The 27,262-nt window shown below is 38.7% G+C and overlaps 1 protein-coding gene and 1 pseudogene across 2 annotated transcripts in view; one reads left to right on the top strand and one right to left on the bottom strand.

Annotated features, from left to right (window-relative positions):
- Positions 1–8,926: 8,926 nt before the first annotated feature.
- The window catches only part of SPATS2 (spermatogenesis associated serine rich 2), a 183,959-nt gene continuing 165,623 nt past the window's right edge, over positions 8,927–27,262 (top strand). For both annotated transcript variants that reach the window (XM_044679317.1, XM_044679316.1), the window contains exon 1: positions 8,927–9,034. The gene's annotated coding sequence lies outside the window, so the exon portion shown is untranslated. The remainder of the gene's footprint in view (positions 9,035–27,262) is intronic.
- On the bottom strand, positions 25,311–25,406 carry LOC123250869 (annotated as a pseudogene).

Below are 27,262 nucleotides of genomic sequence, written 5' to 3'. Positions count from 1 at the left end.
TCGATGTTGATCTGTTGTTGTTGTTATTGTTGTTACTTGATATTCTTGATAATTAATTCGTAATTTGCTTTGGTTGATATAGGGAGGGTCTTGAAGGAAATGGAAATCATGTAGACCAAGGGCGGACTTTTTGACATAGTTGGCTCCACTTCCTTTATATGGGGCACATGCATGTGGAATGCATTGCATTTCTAGGTAAGACCTGAAGGTGGCACCATAAGTCTGCCACAGATTGTAAAATAGGCAGCTTCACTCCAGCTGGGATTGTTTTTTAATGGGTTCCATTTCTAGAATGAATTACTCCTCTTTTGATTGAGAGGAGAGAGGTGTTGCTGTGAACAAGATTTAGATCTAGTCTGCTAGTCAAAGCAAGTTTCCACTACATGTTTATTATTGTTATTTGATCAGATGAAACTCTTCTTGGGAACTTTTGAATCATTTTGGTGATTCCTTGGATTCTTTCTATTCTGTAATACATTGATTTTTGCTCCTTGGGTTGGATTTGATTTTCTACCCAATTCCATGCTTCCTTCTTTTCTCTTCTTACATTTTTGTTTTTACTTACAAGTGAAATTTCTTTGTGGAATAAGAGTGAAAAAAGGGTATATGGATTTAAAACTTGTCCAGGAAGTGTATGCCTTGATCTAGGCTAGTGAAAGTTGTCCCAATTTTATCTCGATTATTATTTAATCTCCGTACTTTCTTTTTTAATCACTTTCCTCTGGTTCCCATGCTTCTTGTTATTGTTGAATCATGTAGGATTATGACCCCATTTGGAGTTTTCTTAGCAAAGATATTAGAGTAGTTTGCCATTTCTTTCGGCTTATTTTACAAACGAGGAAACTAAGGCAAGCAGGGTCACACAACTAGTAAGGCCAGTTTGAACTCAGGAAGATGGCTCTATCCACTGTGCCATACTTACCAGTTGCCATAAGCAAAGACTTGGAACTCCCTGGTTCTGACAATCACTGAATAGTTTATCCAGAATAAAATAACACTGATTAAGAAGTGACTTGTATAAGTTTAACACTTTCCATAGTCCCATTTTGGGATTTCATTGGGCTATGGTAGTGTGACTGCTGGGCAGCAGCAGTAAGTTGGTCTGGTCCCAGGAAATAGCATCAAAAAGATATTTTGCTCCAAACAAGAGGAGCCAAGTCCTTCTAAGAAGAAATGTTTCTATGAAAGAATAGGACCACAGAACAAAATGGTTAGGTAGACTTCTCAGAGGCAGTGTGGCTGAAGGGATTAAACATATCAGAGACTCTTTAATTAACTGTCAGGTTCATCTCCTTACCATTTTTCAACTTAGTTCCAACTTCCTTCCCCTCAACTACCCTTTACTAATGCTATTTTTCCTACCTAAAATGCCCTCCTCTTCCCTTTCTGTTTATTCAGATGTTATACTTAAGGTCTGGCATCACTGAAGTGCTTCCTTATGAACTCCATCCTGCAGTGATTGATTCACTAGTCTGTGAATTCCCTGTCTCCTTCCACTAACTTCTAGTTTTTCATGTTGTCTTGCTCATTAGTTGTTTCATTGGGCACATCTTGTCTTATCATCTTGTAATTTTCTCTGAGTATCACAGAAGCCCTTCATAACTCATCACTTAATGAATAAATGAGTGAGAACATATGCAAACTGAAATTCTATCAGAAATAGAATTACAACACTAACATTCTTCTTGGCCATTAGGAATGTCTAAGCAAAGGTCAAATGACAGAGAATAAGGCACTGCTAGTCCTAGCTGTACCACTGGCTAGCTGTGTAGACGGATGGCAAGTCATTTAATTTTTCTGAGATTCTTTTCTCCTTTGCATAAAGCAGTATTATTTGGGGTTAAAGTGTTCTGGTGAGGAGGACTAGTTTTTCCTTCCTTCTGCCTCCAGTTCTTCTATGGGAGGCATTATTCTTTTCCCATATACTCCTTTAACTTTCCTTCTTGGTCTTGGCTTTGTCTCTAGATAGTCCCTCAGTTCTAGTCCCCCAAAGGAATGACTTTCCTTTCAAGACCACTGTGAGAAGACAATGGGAAGAGAAAGTGGTCAAAAGGTCACCTCTCATACCAACTCCAGCTCTCATTTTCTAGGATTGATCCAGGTCCATATTTTCTCTCTGGTATGGGAAGTATAATAATAATAAAATCTGAAGGGTGAAGCTAAACCATATGAATCTACAATTCTTTTTGTTGTTTTTTTTTTTAACTATTACATTCTATCTTAGAATCAATACCAAGTATCAGCTCCAAGGCAAAAGAGAAGAAAGTGTGAGGCATGGGGATTAAATGACTTGTCTAGGGTCACACAGCTAGGAAGCCTCTGAGGCCAGATTTGAACCTAGAACTTTTCAATCTACTGGACTGCCTATCCACTGAGCCACCAAGCTGCCCCAATCATAGGTCTATCATTGAAGAGAATTACGTATATAATAAAAGCTGGGGGTAGACCAAGTGAAATGGTACCATCCTTGTTTGCCTAGGTTTGTAGCCTTGGCAACTTGTATCATTAAGAAAGTTTAAAATTCTTTTAACAACTTTAGCTGGTTATTCAACCTCTTAGGCAACAAGTGAATTAAAATTCTGTAAGTTAAACTACAATTTATTTTAAGCCTTCTAATCAAAACATGAAATTTGACAATCATTGGAAAGGTAAAATGCATACCAACAGAATAAATGAAAAAGAGAAAAAGAAAACAGGAAAATCAGAATTTGGAGGACCTATTTTAAAAATATATTTAATCATATTAATTTATAGAAAATTAAATTAGAATTAATAATTACAAAATGGATCAGCTTTACAATGAAACAAGTATATGTCAAAACAGCTGCAACAAAAGTAACAATAGTTCTTGAGGATGGGCACTGTTCTCCCACTTCAGACAAAGGATGACTTCGCCAGTGATTCCCAAAGTGGGCCCTACCGCCCCCTGGTGGGTGCTGCAGCGATTCAGGAAAGCGGTGATGGTCACAGGTGCATTTATCTTTCCTATTAATTGCTATTAAAATAAAAACAATTAATTTCCAGGGGCACTAAGTAATATTTTTTCTGGAAAGGGGGTGGTAGGCCAAAAAAGTTTGGGAACCACCGTTTCCAGAGCTAAGCACAGTGACTGGCACATAGTAGGTAATTAATAAATGCTTCTTGATTTAAATCTACCTATGGATATTTGTTCATTTTTTTAAAACCCTTACCTTCCTTCTTAGACTAAATATTGTATATTGGTGCCAAGGCAGAAGAGTAGTAAGGGCTAGGCAATGGGGGTTAAGTGACTTGCCCGGGGTCATACGCTGGGAAGTGTCAGAGGCTAAATTTAAACCCAGGGCCTCCCATCTCTGGGCCTGACTCTCATTCTACTGAGCCACCCAACTGGCCCCTACCTATGGATATTTATACAGCAGGTTTTTTACCAATATAGTTCCTTGTATTTATTTTCTTTGTTTATATTTTTATCTCCTTTTCTGTGTAAATCACCCATTCAAATATAAGCTTGGGAGTCAGATTATTTCAGTTTTGTCTTTGTATAGCATAGTACATAGTCTATTAGTGTGCCAATTACTTGGGACAAGCAATTTTGATAAATTTTCATTTGGGGACAGTGATGCTTTTATGCACGTGTGCTTCCATTGACACTAGTTTGCTACAGAATATCTGACCCTGACCAGAAAAAGCCAAATTGAGCTGGTTTCCAGAACTTTAGTTAGTTCTCTGTCAGTTGGTTTTAAGCTATGTAGGTGTTTCATTGTTCTCTTTTGTTATGTTTTTAAAGAATGAATATTAATCCAAGGACATATTCAAAAGTTGTAGATACTATAGAATATACTTCAATGACTACTAGTGATGTTGTAATAACCTTGATAGGGGGATGCCAAGTGTTTACAGGCATTATTCAAGCCTGTGTTGAAACAGGATCAGTTGAAGTAAAACTGGGATGAAGAATTTAAAACAAGCAAAGACCTCTAGAGGGACCTGGAAGTTTGAGGGATTTCTATTGGTTGTTATTATAGTTGTGGTTCTGTTAGCACCCCTTTAGTTCAGGTTTGATGTTGGGACAAAATGAGGCACTTTCATCACTGAACAATTAAAAATAAATTTACTTTGCCCTAACCTATGTTATATTCAAACTCTGAGTTTCACCTTGATTGACAAGGGAGACAGTTGGAAAACATCGGAATATTCCCGGATGCTGTGAGGACAGGAGAAAAGGCAGTTGGCCTGAGGTTATAAATACCTCAACTGTCATCTGGGAGTGGGTCTTTGGTCCTGGAGGCTGAGGTTGTAGGTCTTTGAGCTTGACCATTGATCCTCTCTGAATCTCCCTAGATATTTAGGCATTTGATCATCATTAGATATTTAGGTATCTGGGCCTGGGTGGTAACCGCGAGGAGGGGAGGGGAAGAAGCAGAGGGAGGTGAAGGGTAATTATTTACTAAAGGCTGTGCAGGCTGATATCACAAACTGAGAATAGGGAAGCTGAGAGAAATCACAATATCTGTACCAAATGAGCAGTTTGTCCTCCCTGGTTTGTCAGTGGCCAAGCTGAACCAGAGGAGTGTGAAACCACTAGCTCCAGCCTACTGAAACAACTGCCTACAGTCTGAGGAATTATTGATCATAGCTATAGTGACAGAGTCTCCTATCCTCAATCCGTTCCTAATTATTCCTTTCTCTATTTTAACATCAATAGATAAAGTTTAAGGATATTTTAACATTGATAGATAAAGGGAGCAACGCAGTCAGATGAAAACTTATCCAAGTTATCCAAGGCTAATAGAGCCCAATAATATTAATAATCAATCCAACCCCAGGTGGGACCTGAAAGGGTTACCTCCACAAACCCATAAGAGTCCTACCTGGGCACTGTTATATTTAGAAAGGGACTTATACCATCAAACTAAGGTGACTGAGTGGGTGTTCCTGCACCAGCTACCTAGGGAAATACAAAAGCCACAGCTTCCCAAACCAATATCCCCTAGCAGTATTCAGAAGAGTCTCTATTTTTTTTTAATAACACATAGCAAAGAATATGCAGCAAGACTATAGTAGCATTTAGCTTCTCTGGGGATGGTACCTTTTGTTTCCTTGGAAATGCATCTGGTTAGTAATCATCAAGGAAAGGTGACTCATGTGGTCTTAGGCACTTGGAGAGGCACAAACTCCACCACATGGCTGAGACTTTTCATTTATATATGTGTGTGTATGTGCATATATATATGTACATATATATATGTCTATATGTAGGCATAAAAGTCCCAGCCATGTGGAATATGGCATACCTCATTTTCTTGTACATCATTCTCTTGTGTTTTACATATATTGTGTTTTTTACAAATTGAAGGTTTGTGATAACCCCAAATCAAATAAATCTATTGGTGCCATTTTTCCAACAGTATGTCCTCACATCTTGTCTCTCTGTCACATTTTGGTAATTTTCAAAATATCTTGAAATCTTTCATTATTCTTATACTTGTTACAGTGATTTGTGAGAAGAGATATTTGATATTACTTATTGGAATTGTTTTGGGGTGCTATGAAAGGCACCCATATAAAACTTTGACTTAATAGATCAATGTTTGTAGGAAGCCATCAAAGCCATGATGTTTAGCACCGCTAGTCACCAGCTCTGACAATCCAGCACAGCAGATTGTCAGGAGGATGGAAATTCCACACTCAGTTTACCCTATGTGATTCTTTTTACAGTGACATTCACTTCCATTGAAACTATTGCAATCAGCATCCTTATTCAGCCCCAGAGAGTCACAGAAAAACAATACAGGTTCATGGCAAGAACAATCACAGTCCCAGACTACCCACTATCCCAAAATAAACCTCTAAACAGACCCCCATAGTATAGAAATTTCCCCTAGAATAAGCTCAGCAAAAACCCAGCAGTTAGTGAGTTAATGCAAGTTTCTAAATTCCCCAGCAAGGAAGTACCTGGCCTGGGTTTGTTCCCAAACTCCCACAGACCAAGGAGACAGTGAAACACAAGGAAAACAGGGGAATGACAAATTAGCACAAAATCACCCTTCCAGAACTGCATTCTTATTAACCCTATAGCAGAAAGAACAGCAAACATACTTTTAAAAAAATAGTGAAAAATGAAAGAACGTAATGGGAGCAAAATTTGGACCAGGCTGATATTATTGTATCTTATTTGATGTAATCAACTACCATAACTATCTTCTTGATTAATGATAGGTATGAATAGTATAACATAACAATATACATAATTTAATTAGTTAAAATATAATTAACCATTATGCTTAGCTAGGAAATGATGTTCTTGTACCTTTACGGATGACTGAAAATAATAAGATCCAACTAAGCCATTCCATAATGAATAATTCTTGACAAGCTTGCTTCTTTGTTTAACCACAGTAAGATAATTAGTAAATGCCAATCATATGATGTTTCAAAAGTTAATATGTGATTTTGAATGTATGGGAAAATCAAAACATGTATGAGATCATTAAGAAAAAAGGGTATAAAAATAAAAATCAGCAGATGGCAACAGAGAACAGCCTCTGCAATTCCACTTGCATTCTGGCTTGTTTTAATTTCATTTTTGCCACGCCATCCCACCTCCAGAGACCCCCGAGTGAAGAGCAGGCTCTTCACAAATGTATATATTCTGACTGCTCCACTGACCTCTCTCCCTCTCCACAAGCCTCCCTATTCCTTGAGCCACAACAATATCGAAATTAAGTCAATTAATAACCCTACAATAACCTCTAAGTGGAAAGAAGAGTTTATGCAGCAAATTTCATTGTCTGATTTTAAGAAATTGCCACCCAACATTAGTGACAAGATTATGACTGGCTTGGGTGATGGTTAGCATTTTTTTAAACAAGTGTTTTTTTCCCTATAAAAAGAGCTGCTATGTTTTTGTGCAAATAGGCCATAGTCTATAGTATAGTGTAAACATAGCTTTAATATGCACCAGGAAATAAAAAAAGATCGTCACCTGCTTTAATTTGGTTTACTTTTATTGAGCTGGTCAAGAAGAGAACCTGAAATTTCTCCCAGGTATGCTTGTATATATTCAATGGGTGGAAGTTACAAATTCAGACTTGAGGACAGCAAAGGATACAGGACACTTGGGTTTCCACACAGTTTCTCCACTAAGCTTATGCCTCAGTTTCTTAGTCTGTAAAGGAGCAAGTTATAGGGAGGCAAATTCAGGCGTGGGGGCAGAAAAAACTTCCAACAATCACAGCTACTCAGAAATGGAGGTCTTGAGGTTTTGAAGCAAAGATAGGATCTTCACTATGTGAAGTTGCAGACTAACGTGTAGGGCAAAATCCTATTTAAGGTATCTGTGGTGCTAGATGGATCACTTCGGAGGCCCTATCCAACCCTGAGCTTCCGAGATGCAGGGATTTAAAAAACTAATTAGTATCAAGGGAGTTTCTGATGTATCTCCTCAAACTCAACTTCTTAGCTCACGGCTTTTGGAGATTCCCTCCTAATACGCCACTGACCAGCACTGACCAGGACTCTCCGAGCATAATCCTACACAGGAGTGGGGCGAGTGGAAAAATATAAAATAATATAAAACACAACATATTGTATTATGTTTTTTTCCCTTTCCTCCTCTACCCAGGGAGCCCAGGCTTACTACAGGAAACACGGATAGAAACATCAATGCTCTCCCTCTTCAGTTCCCCTGTTGACCTCTCTAGCTTCCTTTAAGTCCCAACTGAAATCCCACCTTTTACTATCTATGCGCCTTCTCTTAATTCTAGTGCGGTCCCTCTGCTAATTATTTCTTAATTGTCCTGTATATAGTTTGTCGTGGATTTTTATTTGCGTGTTGTCTCCTCCATTAGATTGTAAACTCTTGAGGGCAGGCTCTTTTTGTATCCCCAACGCTTATCACAGAGCTTGGCACATTGTGGGGACTTAGTAAATGTTCACTTCGGCTTCATCCAGTTTAGCAGGCACAGATTTGGAAGTCCCGCCGGACAGGCGAGAGAGAGAGAAGCAGGGGACCTAGGTGCGAGTAGATGGACCATAGCGGTACCTGGCCCTTGTGGGGCGCCACGGGCCAGACCACGCCCCCAGCTTCCGGTTGCCGTGGGTTACCAAACCTCTCTCTCTCCCCCTCCCCCTCTCACCGCAATGAGGTTTCTGAGTTAAAAATTGGAGAAGCAAATAGAGTTGGAGGTAAAGAATGGAACTGTCTGAAGCGCGGGGACGGTCGGAAGGGAGAAGTCTGTCTGCGGTAGAGATAGGGGTGGAGCCAGTCCATTCCGCTTCTCCCCGACTCCCGACTTCGGCTAGCTCCGGAGAAAGGTCGGCTTTTTCCGCCTGCCCGTTGGAACTCAGCTCCCCGCGCCAGTCAGCGCGCGCCGCTACCGCCCGCTTTTGAGGGCAAAGACGGTTCTGCGCGTGCGCTCGCGACCCCTCCTGTCTCGGTTTTTTTCCTCTCGCCCCTCACTCTCCATCTCCACTGGACTTGGGGCGTTGGGGGGGTCAGGGGGTCGGGCTCGGTGCGGGAGGCTAGGGTGAAGTAGAGCCGAGGGTAGGGAAAGGAGGTGGGGCTAAACGGGAGGCACCCCGCCCCGAGGGTCTCCCGGCGCGTCTCTCCCAGAGCCCCTGGCCCGCGGCTCCCCCCATTTCCCCAACGGCCTCGAGCTCGGCGTCTCGGGTTCGCGCCGCTGCGGGCACGCGCCCGGCTCGCTGAGCACTGGGGGCGCACGCGCTGACTGAGGCTCTCGGGTGGGGCGGGCAGATATCCCCCCGGAGGGGGTCGGGTTGAATCCGCCGGAGCTCCTGCCCCCTCAGCCCCGGAGGTTATTCCCGGCCCGGCCTCTCTGAGGTGGGAAGTGGGGGAGGCGGCTGCGGGTACGAGGAGAGCAGGGGAAAAGCGCGGCAGTTGAGGCGGCGGCGGCGGCGGCGGAGGAGGAGGAGGAGGAGAAGGAGGAGGAGGAGGAAGAGGGGGGAAGGACCCTTCTCTGGTCAGACCCCGGGGTGTCCCGGACGCGGAGCCCCGAGCCCTGAGCCTGCCGAAGCGAAAGCGGGCTTGGGGGAGGTGAGTCTGGGGGAGGGGAGAGAGGGAGGGAACCCGCGGGGGCAGGTTTAGGGGGGGCCGTCCCAAGCCTGTTAGAAAATGAGAGCCTGGGGATGCGGATCCTGAGAAGATGAGAGGCCCCGGCGGCCGGCGGTGACTGTGTGAGACGGTTAGGGGCCGCCCGAGGGTTTAACGAGGGGGCACCGGGCTGGGAAACAATGGAGTGATAGATTGATTCGGAGGCTTGGAAAGCTGATGGAGGACGAGTCAATTAATTAATTAATTAATTAATAATAATAGTGCCCAATAAGACAAGAGGGAAGACTAGCGAAGTGAGAGAGCAAGGGGGTGGCTATGGAAGATAATCAGGCTTGAGTGAGATAAGTTGGAGGTGTCTAAGGAAGTAAAAAGAATTTAAAGAAAATGCTGATAGCTTTTTTAAAAGAATAAGGGAAGGGGGAGAAAAGAGAGGGAACAAAGAATAAATGACGGGGAGCAAAGAAAAATCCGTAGCGTGGTGTAGATGTGAAGTGAAAAAGATAAGTCTAGGTGGTGATGAAAGGCTATAGGGAGGTTATGGACTGTCTTCCAGGATGTTTGAATTTATTTGGAATCCAGATCTTTCTCAGGCCTTGTCTCTCTGCCGTGGGAACGCTTTTTTAGAATTTGATGATCATTTATTGTTTATTCTGATGCTGCAGCAGTCGCATAACATTTATTTTCCTCATTAAATTATTACTCTGTGTAAATGACCTGTGGCTGGCTAGTGGAGCAGGAGTGGAGGGAAGAGCACTTCTGATAAGTCCTTGGCTTTGAGTTGAGTCAGTTGCAATCCAGCAACCATCAGTATTGGTGAAGGCGAGAGTTTATTTCATCTGTTGTATTTGTTTAAACTACTACCCTCTTAGAACTGTATTAGGTAGCTCTGCTAAAAATCCAAGCTGGTCTTGCTTTGTTAAAATTTTGTTTTCTCATTTCGCTATTGTTCCATTTATTTTAATATACAAAAAATCGATTTCTTGATATCGATCCCACTTCTCTAGATTGTTACTTCGTGGTGATGCTTTTCTTTACCTCCCCTTCCCCATTTTTCAAGATGGTTTGAATAGATTATGGGAAACTAATTTTAGTATAAAATTGATTGAATGGCTAATATTGTTTCTTGCAATCTTGGGTATGGTCAAATATTCATAAATTCGGTTTAAAGTTAAAAGTTGAAACGCTTTTCCTCTTTGGGTATGAATGAGATTCTGCTTACCTAAGACTGTTGGGAGAATATAAGTTTGTGTTTTAAAGAACAAACTAGTAGTATTAAGCAACTATTCAACTGTCTTAAACTTCACTTTTATGTGGATCTTTAGAGCAAATTCAGTTGAGAATTGAGAATTTGATTTGCTGTGGCTTCATTAATGATAGTACAGCCTTGCTTTATTACTGAGGCTTGATTGATTTCTTATTTTCGGAGACTCTTATCTAAAAGTTGCAGAAAGAAATAAAATGAACTGGTTGAAGCTCAGGCCTGCGAAAATTCTGATTCTGGTAAATTGGGGACATCTCCGGGTAACTGAGGGGGTATCCTGTTCATTGTGATTTGAGAGCATTTCTGAGGTCCCAGACTTTTTTTTGCCTGTATCTGTGATACTTAATTTTTTTTATCAGTTCCTTTTGTTTTTACATGAGCATCATTTCCAAATATATTTTCCTTCCTTCCATGTCCATCAAGTCATCCCTTGTAACAAAGACTCTAAAAAATAAAAAAAAAAATTTGGTACACAAAACAAACCAACACATCACCCAAATCTGATAGTCTATCAGTACATTATTCGTCCTCTACTTTTATAAAGAAAGGAGGGAGGTAAATGTTCTGCTTTCTAGGACAACTGCATATGATTTCATTGGTATTGGGAGATCTTTGGGGTAAAAATTGATTTTACCAGTTCAGATCATAATCTGTTTTACAACTTTTAGTCTTAGAGAGTTGTTTGAGACTGTGAAAACAGAACTAGTATTACAGGTGGGACTTGAGCCCCAGGTCTTCCTGATTTATGAGGCTAACTGTCTGCCAGTCTGCTTTGTTTTTTAGTTATCTGGGGCTACAGATATATGGGCTCACATGTTGTTTATGGCTTGTTCTGTTAGACACACCTATTGATTTGTTAGCCTTGTATACCACTGAAGGGTGGGATATTCGTGGTACTTTTTAGGGTAAAGGTAAGACTTCTGTGGGGCCAAAACCAATTACCTTAGAAAATAAGAGAAAATGGTGGAGTATTCTTCATAGTACTTCTTGACTTTTAAATTTGGTACCTAACATTTACCCTAAATGCAGATAGTAACTTCTTAGAAATTTTGAAGGAAAGGTATGGTCTGAATAGAGAGCAACAGCTGGGGCCTGAGGGAACAACTGCAGGTAAAGGGACAAAATGGTTTGGGAAGGGTGATCTTAATGGATTAGAAGGCTGTAGATTCTGATGGACAGGAGGTATACACATCTCTATTGCTGATAATGACATACTACCTTAAACAGCACTGGGCCATTCTATGGGAGCCATTTTACTTCAAAAAGGATAAAATTGACCTATTCCTATCCTATCCCACAGAAGGAAGTCAAGTAGCAATTGGAGAGTTGATTCCCCTCTATCCCAGAGAACTGGCTTTACCTTTAGAAGGGTAGATCTCACCTTAGCTTCCAGCCTCTACCACATCTTGAGGGTATCTAATGAAATAGGCATGCTTCCTATTCTGACTCTCATATTCTGACTACTCAGATAGCAGTAGGGGTCCTAGAGAAGGAACCATACCTGTTATTGACACCATTTTACAAACTTGAGTACTTATAGGTATGGCTTTTACTATGAAAGCCTTGAACTTGGAGTGCAGAGGTTTGGATCTTTCTGACACTAGTTGTATAATTCTGGGGAATTTGCTTTCTGAGCTTCAGCTTCTTCATCTGTAAAATGTGGACAGTGAATGAATGAATTTATGGAAAGTACCCTTTGAACCTTAAATTGTAAAATAAATGTTGGTGTGTGCACTTGCTTGTATGTGTACATAACATTTTCTAGGCAAACTATCATTGAATACTCTTAAACTCAAATCTTAACAGTAGGAACTCTGAGAAACTCCTAGCAACAGTACCATCTTCACATACATTATTCAAGGGCTGTTTTAATAACACTGACTACCACATTTATATAGCGACTTAATGTGGCAAAGCACTTTACATTTATTATTTCATGTAGAATATGAAGCATCTTTATACATCGCTTAGAGAGCAGGAAGACCTAGGCAGAGGTACTGACTTTGAAACGCATGCCTCTCTGACCCTGGACAATTCTAACCTCTCAGGGCTTTGGGCAACTTTCTAAGACTCTAAATTACAAGAAGGGTACCATCCTCTATTGATAGAGGGAGTTTATTCATGCAGTGTGTAAGGCATCTGCCAAGGGTTAAAATTCATTTTGATTTGAGTATCCTTGTGAATCAGTTGGAAAATGTAACTGGTGCAATAGGTGGAAGTTTCTGTTAAATATGCTGTCTCAGCTCCGAGATTTCACTTTACATCTAGCAAATTGGCAAAGAGCTTAAAAGATGTAAATGGCTAATATTGGAGGAATTGTGGACCCACTAATGGTTTGTTGGTGGGACTGTGAATTGTTCTAGTCATTTTGGAAAGCAACTTAGAATTATGTAGTGTAATGACTAAAATGTATTTTTTGACCCAGAGATCCCACTGCTAGACATATAACCTAAGGAGGTCACTTAGAAAAGAAAAGTCTTATATACCCCAGAATATTTATAGCATCACTTTTTGTAGTAGCGAAAAGAAAACAAAGCAAATGCCCACCATTTGGAGAATGACTAAACAAGTTGTGGTACACAATTGTAATAGGATAAATAAGAATACTAGGAGTGTGGAACCTGGCAAATAACATCAGACTTTTTCAGTATGTTAGTTCACTGTACCTTTTAAATAATGAGACAATTCCTTGGGAGGGGGAAGGTAGTGAGATACATTGGGAAATGAAAACAATGTTAAAAAGATATAAAGATTCATTTTAACAAGTTTATCATCTTTACACATGCTCAGTGTGGAAGGTCCTGTTTATTATACATTGAGCTTTTCTGCCACAGCTGCAAATGTGGATAATCTTAGCAAAATTATTTGTATGTATATATCTGAAAAATGCATTGGCAGTGTGGAACAGTCTGTATCAGTAATCTGCCTTTGAGGAGATTCAGGGAAGTTTATACTTTTTCATTTGAAAAAATTTCATTGTGTTTGTTGGCTACCATTTCTAATGTGTCTCTCTGTTCTAGAGAGATGGTTTCATACTGTGGGAAGAACAGGAAAGGAAGTTTGGGGATGTTAACTTGGTCTGTACTGGGCCAGTAACTCATTGCTAAAATCACTTGTTTGACCCTGGTATACATTAGCAGGCATGAAATATGCTGAAATACTGTCACTGAAGAGTGACAAAAAATGATCTCAAGTTGTGCCTAGGATCCTACTTCATTTTTTTCCAAATGCTATAAAAATAATGATCCCTGTTGATTGCTATAAATATGAAGACTTCCTAACGCATTTTCTACAGTTTTGTTTTTTTTCCTCTTGCTTCTGGGATGCCTTAAAGTTACTCTGAGATTTTTATTTAGGATCTCCCTAAGTAGAGTAGGATCTTGGAATCCTCCAGTTATCCAAGTAGAGTTATCTTTGAACCATAGGCTTTCTTTGAGGCAGTGTGATCTCTTAACAAGAGACTGGTTCTGAAATATCCATTAAGATTCCAGCCAGTTTTTCTGGATTCCTAAGATTGACTTTTAGGCTAGCATGTCTTCTGTAGGTGACTACAGGATTAAAATTCACTTGATTCTGGGGGAAGCTGGGTAGCTTAGTGGATTGAGAGCTAGACCTAGAGATGGGAGGTCCTAGGTTCAAATCTGGCCCCAGACACTTCCCAGCTGTGTGACCCTGGGCAAGTCACTTGACCCACATTGCCTACCCTTACACAGTATTGACTCCAAGACAGAAGGTAAGGTTTAAAAAAATTTTTTTTTTTTAAAATTCACTTGATTGATAAGATACTAAGTCCTAGAAACTATCTTGGGTTTGTGGGTATAGCTTGGGTGTCCAGTGACCAGTTTTACCAGTTTGTTAATCAGTCTCTGGCTATGTTACTTAACTTAACAAGGTGAATAGAAATATCTGTTGTCTGTAGTCAGGTGGGCCATTTTATTGGAACATAAATAGTAGCCCTGCGTTATTGGGAAGGGGGAGGGATGTGGAAGCTTTTAATATAAAGTAATGATTATGAAAATGATTTAATTACATTATTTTAGAGGAAATGATAACTCCATCTTTGACAGGGCTTACAGTAAAGAGTATATCAGTCAATTATGGAATGAATTGGGATAGATAGGTGAATATATAATTGCCCTTTTGACTTGAAGATGGTCTAGAATAGACCAATTTATGAAACCTGTCTTTTCTGCCTAAATACATAAAGAATAAACTTAGTAGCTAATGCCAATTTTGTTTTCAAGCTCCAACTCGGGATAAAAACTCCAATATTTTTCCTGAAATTATCCACACTATCTCTGATTTTAACATGTAGTTAGCCTGTTGCTGTTTTTCCACTTATCTACTAGTGTTACATTGATTTTTGTTTTGATTGTGTATTGTGTTTTTTTTTAACCCTTACCCTTCCACCTTAGAATCAATACTGTTTATTGGGTCTAAGACAGAGGAGTGATAAGGGCTAGGCTAGTCAAGTGACTTGCCCAGGGTCACACAGCTAGGAATTATCTGTGGCCAGATTGGAACCTAGGACCGCCTGTCTCTAGGCCTGACTCTCAATCCACTGAGTCACCCAGCTGCCCCTGTGTATTATTGTTTTATTGAAATATTTCTTTGTGTCCAGTTAGCCCTTTTTCAGCTCTTGAGCATATTTGCCTTATTAATAACCTCCGTTCCACTTTCTATTGTGCCAGGCTTTCTAGGGTAGTTGTAGCAAGACCTTGGCAATGGAACCTCTTTATTAAAGTTCTATCTTAATGTCTTATAGAACTTTCTTAAAAGTTGAATATGCTATTGAAAGATCCTTGTCTCATTGAATTGTAGATTGTCCCTTTGATGCTTTTAAGGTTCGATGATATTATATTGATAATTTGCCAAATAGCTACATTTTCTGGTGCTGCTTTTCAGTTCCTACTGCTTTGATACTGTTTCTAAGTTGGCAGTATGAGGTAAAGTTTTTTTTTTTTTTTAACATTTATTAATAATCATTTTTAACATGGCCACATGCCTCATGCTCCCATTTTCCCCCTCACCCCCCGCACTCCCCCCATCCATGCCCGACGCACCCCTCCACTGGCCTTGTCATGTGTCCTTGATCAAGACCAATTTCCCAATTGTTGGTGGTTGCATTGGTGTGGCAGTTTCGAGTCCACACCCTCAATCATGTCCGCCCCGACCCATGCGTTCAAGCAGTTGCTCCTCCTATATGTTTCCTCTCCTGCAGTCCTTCCTCTGAATGTGGGTAAGATTCTTTACCATAAATCCCTCAGAATTGTCCTGGGTCATTGCACCGCTGCTGGTACAGAAGCCCATCACATTCAACTTTACCACAGTATGTCAGTCTCTGTGCACAATGTTCCCCTGGCTCTGCTCCTTTCGCTCTGCATCAGTTCCTGGAGGTCTCTCCAGTTCGCCTGGAACTTCTCCAGTTTATTATTCCTTTTAGCACAATAGTATTCCATCACCCGCATATACCACAGTTTGTTCAGCCATTCCCCAACTGAAGGACACACCCTCCTCTTCCAGTTTTTTGCCACCACAAAAAGCGCAGCTATAAATATTTTTGTACATGTCTGTTTATCTATGATCTCCTTGGGGCACAAACCCAACAATGGCACGGCTGGGTCAAAGGGCAGGTATTCCCCCATAGCCCTTTGAGCATGATTCCAAACCGCCAGCCAGAATGGCTGGATCAGTCCACAACTCCACCAGCAATGCATCAATGTCCCAATTTTGCCACATCCCCTCCAACACTCACCACTCTCCCCTTCCTTCATTTTAGCCAATCTGCCAGGTGTGAGGTGGTACCTCAGAGTTGCTTTGATTTGCATTTCTCTAATTATTAGAGATTTGGAACACTTCCCCATGTGCCCATTGATACCCTTGATTTCTTTACCTGAAAACTGCCCACTCATGTCTCCCGCCCATCCATCAATTGGGGAACGGCTTGATCCTCTATACAATTGCTTTAACTCCTTGTATATCCGAGTGACCAGACCCCTGTCAGAGTTTTTCGCCATAAAGATCCCTTCCCAATTTGTTGTTTCCCTCCTGACCCTGACTACACTGTTTTTGTTTGCGCAAAAGCTTTCTAGTTATGAGGTAAAGTTTTGATTTATTTAGGTCTGTTGGATTCACAATAACATATATGACTTTTGTTTGTAGTTTGAGACCCTATAATGTGCTGATATTGCAGATCCCTCTACTATGATATATCATGTTTTTGAGTTCTCAGGGCACAGAAAACACAACCTGTAATTGCTAAATGTTGCCTTTCCTATAGAACGGTGATTCCTAAAGTGGTCACTACTGCTGGGTGCTGCAGTGATCCAGGGGGGTGGTGATGGCCACAGGTGCATTTATCTTTCTACTAATTGCTATTAAAATAAAAAAAATTAAATTCCAGGGGGCTAAGTAATATTTTTTCTGGAAAAGGGGCGGTAGGCCAAAAAAGTTTGGGAACCACTGCTATAGAACATATTAGGAGGCTTCCAAGTTCACATAAATAAAAAAGGCCCTTCAAAGAAAAGTAATATTTGATAACAAGATCTTGGTTTCTTAGAATTTTGAATCTAGATGTTTGGAAAGTTAAGCAGAATTAGATTAAATTCCTGATTTACTCCAATGGTGATGGAAAATGGAAATTGGGGAGACAATCTAAACATAATTGCATTGGCCAACTGCTTCATTGTGAAACAGCATTAGGATGACCAGTGTCTTCTCAGCTTTTGAAATATGTTCAGTACTAATAGTATCTTTATGTTTTGCTTCTATTGACTGTTACTCTTGCATTTATTAAAAAATGTTTGATTGCCAGAATCTGTATTGCATAATTACAGTTAAAATTGTTAACTGGACAATTGATCAAGGATTCTTTGGCCTATATTTAATAGTAGTGGGGAAAAAAAGATGGAATAAAAATTTCTTGTTGCCAATATAAAACTTTACTCTCTAATCTTTGTATTCTGTTAAAGTTGATAATATGCTATCCCATACACCCCAAAAAAGTAATTAGAAAGACATCTTGGAAAAGTTGGTTTGTCTTTTTTCAGATACCAAGGTTTAGGTCAAGTTAAAAGTCTCTACATTAACTGTTAATTAATAATTAATTAATAAAAGCTGAAAGCTTTCGATCTTTCTCTTGTTTTGCCCTCACAAGAAGGTATTTTTCTTTAAGTAATAAATCTCTTTTTTAGAAAACTTTATAATGGAAGTCTGCTTCCTATATTTAACATAATAAAGTTTTTGTGCATTTGATCAAGTATTGTTTTTATTCTACTCATTGTGTATTGATTCTCTTGGGGCAATCAAGAGAAGAGAATGGCTAAGTACAGACCAAAATAATTATCACTTGAAATTGTACCCACTGTCCCTCCAGGGAATTGCACCCAGACCATCTATCCTATTTTTAGACAGACCCACACACTTCACTGTGAACTAGATTATGAGGAAGTAGCATAAGATTTTGCAGGAAACTTAAAAAATGTATAATAGTATAGTTATTTGCCTGGAACTGGCAACAACAGCATACTAATATGAAATAACTAGAAGTGAATCTCTTAATTGAGAAAAAGTGTTGTGAAGTTCCCAAATAGATATTATGACACACATTGACAAAAATCAGTAAACAATGTATGGCAGCCTGGGGCTTCCAGAACAGGTACTTGTTGGATCCTCAGTCTCTTAGAACCATAGTTTATGATTTCCCTTATCTAAGTGGCTAACTTTTTGTCTAGTCTGTTGGAAGACATAATTAGTTCGAAACAAAAGCATTGAATGAAGTAGCATAGAAAGGAGTTTCAAAATAGTACAGCTCCACCTAAACCTGGGGTATCCTTTCCCACAAATATCAGTGGTGAGACTACATAGCATTAGGGGGTAAACCTATGGGACAAGCTAGCCTAGGTGAAACTGTAGGGCAATCTGAAGGAGCTGAACTCTACAGAAAACATGAGAAAAGCAAGTCAAGCCACCAATACCACATTGACCATTATCTCCTCTTGAACCCAGATGTAAACAGCCCAGGACTTTGAATACAAGAGTAGCAATGCATCTATCTTAGTATCAAGTGGTTCAACATCAGAAACTGGTAGGATTTTTATCAGTGAAAATAATATTAAAGAAATCTTACTACCTGTTTTGCTCTTGTACCCTACGAACTATGAGACCTATTCATTTGATTTGCAGCAGAAGCTTTCCATATGTATTGTCTTCTTGTTAGAATTGCTCCTTGAAAGTAGAGACAGTTACTTTTCTGTTTGTAGCTCCAACACTTAATATAGTGCTTTACATATTGTAAGTGCTTAATCAATGCTTCATTCACACGTGGCCAGGACTTTTGTAGGAAGAGGAACCTTTAATACTATAGGACCATTGAGCTCTTATGGTGATGTCATTGTACTACTTTGAGTGGACCTTCTCACTCTCAGGGGTGCCACATCTCTGCTGGACACATTATTCCACTGGTCTTTTGGTGACTGCTGTGCATAGTCTCTGCTGGTGTGTTGCTGTATTGGTCTCTTGTTATTTCTGTTGGTTCCTGGTGGTCTCGAAAGTAACTCTTGGGATTATTGTCTCCATTGGCATATTCTGCTAGTCCCTTGTGTTTTGGGCACACTGCCTTGCTCCTCCTGGTGGTTCTCTGGTAACTGCTGGGCACAAAGTCTCCGCTGAGTGTTTTTATGGCTGCTAGATTATGCTTCCTGCCACTTGCCTTTGGGCTTGTTTAGTTCCAGCCAGACTGTCAGCTTGTCTACTAGAGTATTGTGGCTGAGACTTTTCTTTGGTAAGGGTAAGACAACAGCTGTCTTAGGCACTAAATATATGAGCCTACAAATGCTAGACAGGGTCTCTTGTGGCTAAGATTGTATTTTCTTTTAGAGTCTTGTGACTGGGTGGAAACCAAAACTTATAGATAACTAGTTTAGGTTGATTAGGCCAAGTTTCTCTGGTTTAGAATATACTCAAATTTGAGCTAGAACAAAAAGGCAAAGTCATTCTTAACCTACACTCTTAAGACTGATTATTGTAGTGTACTGTTTTAGTAGCAATAAAACCTTAGTTTTCCTACAATTTAATTCCACTTTTAATCAAGAGCTAGATTAGGTATTTTTCTTCAATAAAGATCTACAAGACAAATTTTGAATCTTTAGCCAATTCATACATAAAGAAATGGCTGCATCACTATAATAAAAAATAGTGTAAGTGGGTCAGTAATATTTTTTTAAGCATTATTTAAATTTGTGTATTAGTCAACTTTAAAAATGCCATGCATAAAACTATAGGAACCCATATGCTTCTGGAACTTGGTTTTGTCATTATCATCACTTAAACTTTCATAGCAGCAATACAAGAAGTGAAACAATCTTTTTGGGCTTCATTAATCCTTAAATCAGGGATGAGTAATTTGTGGCTATAATTGTTGGTAAGTATTATACCATTTCTTGAGAGATTTATATGTGTGTGCACACATATATATATATATGTATATACATTTGCATGTACAGACATATATACATTTATTCACATATATTTACATATAACTCCTTTCTTTAACTTTATTTTTTCATCTCTCTTCTCATTTTTCCCATCACCTTTATTTTCAATTACTGGCCAGAGAGTCCAGAAAAAGAATATTATAGTCCTTCTCTGTCTTGATTCCATCGGGGTTATTATGTTCACTTCTAGGAGCCACGTATCAAGAAGAATATGGACAAACTGGAGTGTGTCCAGAGAAGGGCAGCCAGCTTGATGAGAGGACCAGAGCCCATACCATATGAGGATTAGTTGAATAGCCTGGAAAAGTGAAGATGATGGGGATATATCTGTCTTCATGAATTTGAAGGTCTTTCATGTTGAAGAAAGATTAGATTTTTTTTTGGCTATAGAGATCATAAGCAGGAACAACAAGGGATGTTTCAGAGAGGAAAACTTTTGCTTACTGTTGGGGAAAACCTTTCTAACAGAATTGTCCAGAAATAGAATAGAATGCTTTAAGAGGAATTAAGTTTTCCTATCTCTGGAGGTCCATAGCTACTTGGGAATATTATAGAGAGGATTCCTATTTAAGGACAGGCTTGATTGGATGACCTCTTGAGTTCTTTTTCACACTGAGTTTCTGGAATTTTTCTTTCTCTCCTGTTTGTTTTTTTGTTTGTTTGTTTTTTGCTCCTTGATGAACACTTTTTTCCCCTTTGTACATGTTTTAGTGGTCCTTGTCTTTTTTTTTTTTTTTTTTTGCATCACTATTGCTTACCTATTCTTATATCCAGTGATTCTTAAATTATTCCCTTTTTTTCCTGGAGAGAACTTAGATAAAACATAGGATCATAGATTTAGAGCTGGAGATCATCTAGTCCAACTTATCATTTTACATATGAAGAAATCTTATTGCTCTCCTTAAACATTTGAAGGGATGTCATATAGAGTAAGGATTAGCCTAAGGGAAGCTATTATGGATTATTATAAGAAATTATAGATGGATATTTTTGGTTAGCATAAGGGAAAACTTTCTAATAGTTTGAGTTTTGAAATAGTGAATGCTTTATCTAGTAAAGCAGAGACTCAATAAGTATTTTTTAGGAATGTTATGGGGATTAATGCATTGAGTAAGTGGTTGGACTAGACCTTTAAGAACTCTTCCAACTCTTAAAATTCTATGGGTATAAGTCTCTTTGGGAGTTAAATAGGTCTGGGGAACAGTAGATAGTAACAGCCAGCTTAACAGATGGTAGATTAGTTTGAATTGAAAGCTCAAACAGTGAATAGGTTGATCAAGTAGGTATTGACTTGGCATTTACTTTCACATAAATTGACACAGATACCTGAGGGTTCTTGCTATTTATTATTGGACCAAAGATCAAGCCTGACTCGGATCTGTCTTGTGGTTCTGATTTGGGATTGGAAGGAAATGAAACTTGCAAACCGTGTGAAAGTTAACAAAAGAAGGTTTACTTCATCTTAGCATGAAGATATTCAGCCAGGATATAGTGCCATTTCAGATAGGCACAGAGGTAGGCATCTCCATAGAGAAATGTGTGTGGTCAGTACATTGTTGATTTAAGGGTCAGACATCAAGCCTGAAGGGCCCCTGAGTCCTTAAGGGCAGGCCTTTTTATGCTTTCAGCTTTTAGGGAAGGAAGTTACTTTGGCTCCTCAACTCTGAGCCCTCTGGAACAATCTCACCTTGTAGACGGTTTCTTTGTCTTTTAGGAGAATGTAGCTCATCCTCCCTGGCAGGGCCTTAGGAAGTATTATGCCTACCCCAGGTTCACAGGCTTTATTTTTATTGATAACATAAACTAATCTGCCATATGACTTTAAGAGCTCAGAACAACCTGGTAAATAGTATTATAATGTTCATTTGTTATGTTAGCCAGGCCAGCAGGATCACTGAAGTAATAATGGATATTTATATGTTCATGTAGGTTTGCGAAATGCTTTCTTTATAATAACTCTGTACAAGTAGGTGGTAACATTTTTGGAGGAGGAACTGAATCAATGATTTCATTATTAGGTGGAACTCCCAGTATAGAAAACTCCTTTCACTGATCAGTTAAGCAACTTTTAGAAAGTTGCCTTTGCCATTAAGAGATTAAGTGATTTGCTCATGGTGATATGGTATGTGTCAAGTAAGACTTAAACCCAGGTATTTCTTACTTCAAGAAGTATCCTCATTTTACAGATGATAAAACTGAGGCACAGAAAAATTAAAATGTGTAATCCAGGGTTACAGCTGGTACTTAAACAGTATTATATCTGTGATTCTAACTCAGTTCTTTTGTGCCGTTAGCACACCATGTTGTCAAATGCAGCTTCTGTTATGTTATGACAAAACTATCTGTGGGTATGTTATTCTTCTGAAACCTAATATTGTGTGGGTTGCCCTAGATCAGCAAACTTTTTAAAGAGGGGGCCAAAGGAAAGGAAATGCTCATCTGTCAGCCTGTTTCCAAGGCAACTCTTTCGAAGTTTCATTGTATTGTATTTTACTCATTGTATTTGTCAGATTAGGAATAATGTCCCGCCACTGGATAGAACATTTCAGGGGGTCACATCTGGCCCACAGGCTGTAGTTTGCCCATCACTGCCCTAGATAATTACTTGGTATATAATATTAAGGGGGGTTGGGAAAAATTCACCTTTGTATGTTGTCTTGTAATTTAAATCATATATGATTCCAGGAAGCTATGGATATGAAAAAGCTACTTATTGAAAGACTTAATTCCAAAAGTTCTAACTAGGCTTAGGGCCAGTTATTCTTTCTCTTATTGTTAGAATCATTTGACACCCTATTTTTTTGTCATGAGGGCTAGAAACAAGTATACGGGTAGGGGCAGCTAGGTGGCTCAGTAGTTTGAAAGCCAGGCCCAGAAAAGGGAGGTCATGGATTCAAATGTGACCTCAGATATTTCCTAGCTATGTGACCCTGGGCAAGTCAGTAACCCACATTACCACTGTTCTTCCTTGAAATCAAAATAGAGTATTGATTCTAAGGTGGAAGGCAAAGATTTAAAAAAAAAGTATATGGGTGTTGAAAACTTGGTTTTCCTATAGGAATTATTAGCACTGTTCTTAAGAACTTGTTTTGTAGATTAAGGAAAAATGTCTAAACTTAACAACTATAATGAGCATTTTCTTATACAGAATATGACATAAAAGGAAGATTGTACATTGGAACCACAAATCTCTTACACAACTTGCTTTTTCTTTTCTTTTATACAATAACTTTAACATATAACTTTCAAAGCTACTCCGCTTGACTGTGTTTTCTTCTTTTCTCATCCGTGAATTTAGAACTAATTCAATAATCCTCTTTTTAAAACTTTTGCTATCCCATCCTGTCTCATTCTTCCTTTTTTTTTAAACCCTTACCTTCTGTCTTAGAATCAATACTGTGTATTGGTTCCAAGGCAGAAGAGTGGTAAGGGCTAGGCAATGGGAGTCAAGTGACTTGCTCAGGGTCACGTAGCCAGGAAGTATCTGAGGCCAAATTTGAACCAACCAGCTGCCTCATCTCATTCTCTTTCACCTCCCCTTCCCAGTTAAAGAAAAGAAGACTGTTGTAACAAATACGCATAATCAGACAAAACAATTTCAAGTATTGTATGACTCATTCTGCACCTCTACTCCATCAGCTTTTTGTCAGAAGGTGGACAGTGGCTTCATTATTGGTCTTCTGGAATTGTGATTGTGTATTTTAAAGGTGTCACACTCTCACCCCAGACACTTCTCCCCCCAAAACAAAACCCCTCTGGAGTGGAGTAATTGGGAAATATATAACACAGATAATGTTAATTTATGGTTTTTTAAGTCCATGCTTGTGGGAATCAGTTTCTATTTGAATTTGACACCACTGGTATACAATGATAAGAATTCCTAAGTTTTTCAAGGTTGTTTTTCTTTACAGTGTTGTTATTGTAAATTATTACAATAAGTTTATTAACAAATTGTATTTTTTTGCAATTATGCCATTAATAAATTATTCTTTGGGTTCTGCTCACTTTTCTTTGTGTCAGTGCATACAAATCTTGAAACTATCCCTTCATTTTTAAAAAAATCACATAAATAATATTCCATTCCATGCATATGCCTCTTATATGATCAGTGGGTGATCAATGAGAGAGATATAGTTCTTGATTTTGCTGAGAATATTGATGTATATAAAATTTAACATGACATGGACAAAAAATAAGTGCATATTTGCATATTTACTGGAATCTAGGAAAAGCTATTGGTACTTTCTGTTTTTATCTTTAACTACCTTTATGATATTTTATGTAATTGACTTCTTCCTTGAAACTCTTTCCTTCCCTGGTTATTTTTATTCTGGGCTATACATGTATTATAATGTAAGAATATTTCTATATTATTAATTTTTTTTATTATTAATTTTTTTAAGTGAAAACTCTTAAAAAACTAAAACCCCACAACATATACCTAAATAAACAAGTGACAAATCATATGCTTTCATCTGCATTCCCACTCCAGCAGTTCTTTCTCTAGAGGTAGATAGCATTCTTTGTCATAAGTCCCTCACAATTGCTATGGATCTTTGCATTGCTGTTAGTAGCAAAGTCTATCACATTTGATCATCCCACAATATTGCAGTTACTGTGTATAATGTTCTCCTGGTTCTGCTTATTTTACATTGCATCAGTTCATGTAGGCCTTTCCAGCTCTTTCTGAAATCATCCTGTTTATCCTTCCTTACAGCATGATAATATTCTGTCACTATCATATACCAAAATTTGTTCAGCCATTCTCCAATTGATGGACATCCCTTTAGTTTCCAATTCTTTGCCACCACAAAAAGAACAGCTACAAATATTTTTGTAGAAATGGGTTCTTTCTTTTTTTTCTTTTTTTAATCTTTTTTGGGATTTAGACCTAGTAGTGGTATTACTGTATCAAAGGATATACATTGTTTTATAGCTCGTTGGGCATAATTCCATATTGCCTTCCAGAATGGTTGGATCAGTTTACAATGCATAGTGGCCCAATTTTGCCACATTCCCTCTAATATTTATTATTTTCCTTTACTGCCATATTAGCTGCTCTGATAGATGTGAGATGGTTCCTCAGGATTGTTTTCATTTGCATTTCTCTAATCAAGAGTGATTTATAACATTTTTTCAATGATTATTGGTAACTTAATTTCTTCATTTGAAAATTGCCTATTCATATCCTTTGACCATTTCTCAATTGGGGAATGATTTGTATTCTTGTAAATTTGTTTTAGTTCTTTATGTATTTGAGAAGTGACTTTATCAGATAAATTTTTCACAAAAAATTTTCCCCAGTTTGCTGTTTCTCTTCTAATCTTGGTTGCATTGGTTTTGTTTATACAAACCTTTTTTTAATTTAATATAATCAAAATTATTCATTTTACATCTTATAATGTTCTCTGTCTCTTGTTTGATCTTAAATTCTTCCCTTCTCCACAGATCTGACAGGTAAATTATTCTGTGTTCCTCTAATTTACTTATATCATTCTTTAAAAAAAAAATGGAATGCTTCACAAATTAGTGTGCAGAGGCCATGCTAATCTTCTCTGTATCATTCCAATTTTAGTATATATGCTGTCAAAGTGAGCACCCTTGGTTACTTTCAATCTGTTATTCTCCTCCTCCAATTACTCTGAACCAGTTTCTTTATTTTCTTCTATAGTTGCTTATTTTGGCCTCTAAAAGTGAACATTTCCCAAGGTTTTGACCTTGACTTAATAAGTTCTCTACCTGCTCGTGGTCAGAGTTCTACATTCCTAAGAACCTCCAGTCTATATCATTAGTACTGACTTGCTGCCTATCTTGCATTTCCAATTAATAATGATATTTAAATTGTCTTATTGATGCCTGTTATTTTTTATATAATAATTTTCAAATATAGTATGTCCCACCTGCACTAAGACTTTTGGGAGACCCTATATATATGCTTTTGCCCTCCCTACACACTGATTAAAAGGAAAAAAAAATTCAAGACCAATTTGCAGTTATTGCATTTAATAATATATGGAATATTCCACACCCATAGCCTCCCAGCTTTGTAATTGTCCAGGTTCCACAACAATCAGAGCCTTGGGGTTCAGATAATTTCTTTAATAAGAACATAGTTAACCTCCAGATATAAGTAGTCTGTAAAAGTGGATCTTGTTAAAAATATAGACAGATGCTGCTAGCAATGTAAAAAGCAGTACAAAGAAAACTCCAAAATGGTCTCAAGAACTCCCTGTTACAGTCTTAAAACTGCTTTTATAAGTTCTTTGTCCAAGGATACACAATTGAGTCTAAAGACAATCTGCTTGGGGGCAAAGTTTACTTAAATTACCGCAGTTCTCATCCAGTCTTGGCTCAGTGGAAGTATGGAAGTTAACTCAAACTGTCCCAAATATCCTGGCCTACAACAACAATGAAGTGAAGTAGGAGAATTTTCTCTCTCCCTCTTCCTCTCTGTCTGTCTGTCTCTCTCTCTCTCTTTGTCTCTGTCTCTCCTTCTCTCCCTCTATCCCTCCTTGCTTTACCTCCAGGGTAGCTGGGTTAGAGCACTTGCCTCGGAGTCAGGAAGACCTGAGTTCAAATCCAGCTTCAGACACTACCTGTGTGACCCTGGGCAAGTCACTTAACCCTGTTTGCCTCAGTTTCCTCATCCGTAAAATGAGCTGCTGAAGGAACATATAATAGCAAACCACCGGTATCTTTGCTAAGAAAATAGGGTCACAAAGATTTAGACACGACTGAAATGAAACAACAAATTTTACCTCTGCATCACTGATGATCATATAAATCCATGTTTTTCCGAATTCTTTATTTTTGTTGCTTCTTATGGTACAAAACTTAACATATTTTATACTGTAGTTATAATGTACTTTAAAATTAACCTGCCTCAGACTAAATTTCTATCCCCTTCTCCCAAGCTCCACTTGCATTTCTTCATGATCATAGTTTGTTAGTCTTCAAGCATTAGGTGCTCACTGTGTTCCAAGTTCCTGTGCTGAGTGCTGGGAATACAAATAAAGATGAGGAAAAACAACCCTTGTAGGAACTTCTTAGAATAGAATTTAGAAGGGATCTAGCATTAAGCCTTCATTTTACAAATGAGAAAATGGACACAGAGTGCCCTTATTTTTGTTAGTAATACTGCTCTTTCCCCAATTTCTGAGCCCTGAAATTGGAGTCATCTTAGACTTGCCTGTCTGTTCTGTTGTCATTCAGCAAATACTTAGGCATAGCGAGCTATATGTAACTCACTGTGTGAATGTCCTTAGAGAGTTTATGTTCTACTGGGGATAACTAAACTAAACTAAACCATACCTGTATTTAAATAAATATGGGGTATCTTGAAGAGGGAGGAAGGAGTAACCACTGTGGGGTGAGGGAGGAGTGATGGTTCAGAGCAGACTTTGTGTTGGGAAGAAGGGTGGAGGAGGAGGGAGTTCATCCAGGGGATGAGAATGT

The sequence above is a fragment of the Gracilinanus agilis genome, chromosome 5 (genome assembly GCF_016433145.1).
Source record: "Gracilinanus agilis isolate LMUSP501 chromosome 5, AgileGrace, whole genome shotgun sequence".
Classification (NCBI taxonomy): Eukaryota; Metazoa; Chordata; class Mammalia; order Didelphimorphia; family Didelphidae; genus Gracilinanus; species Gracilinanus agilis.
The sequence above is the reverse complement of the archived record's forward strand: the minus strand, read 5'-3'. Positions and strand labels throughout refer to the sequence as shown.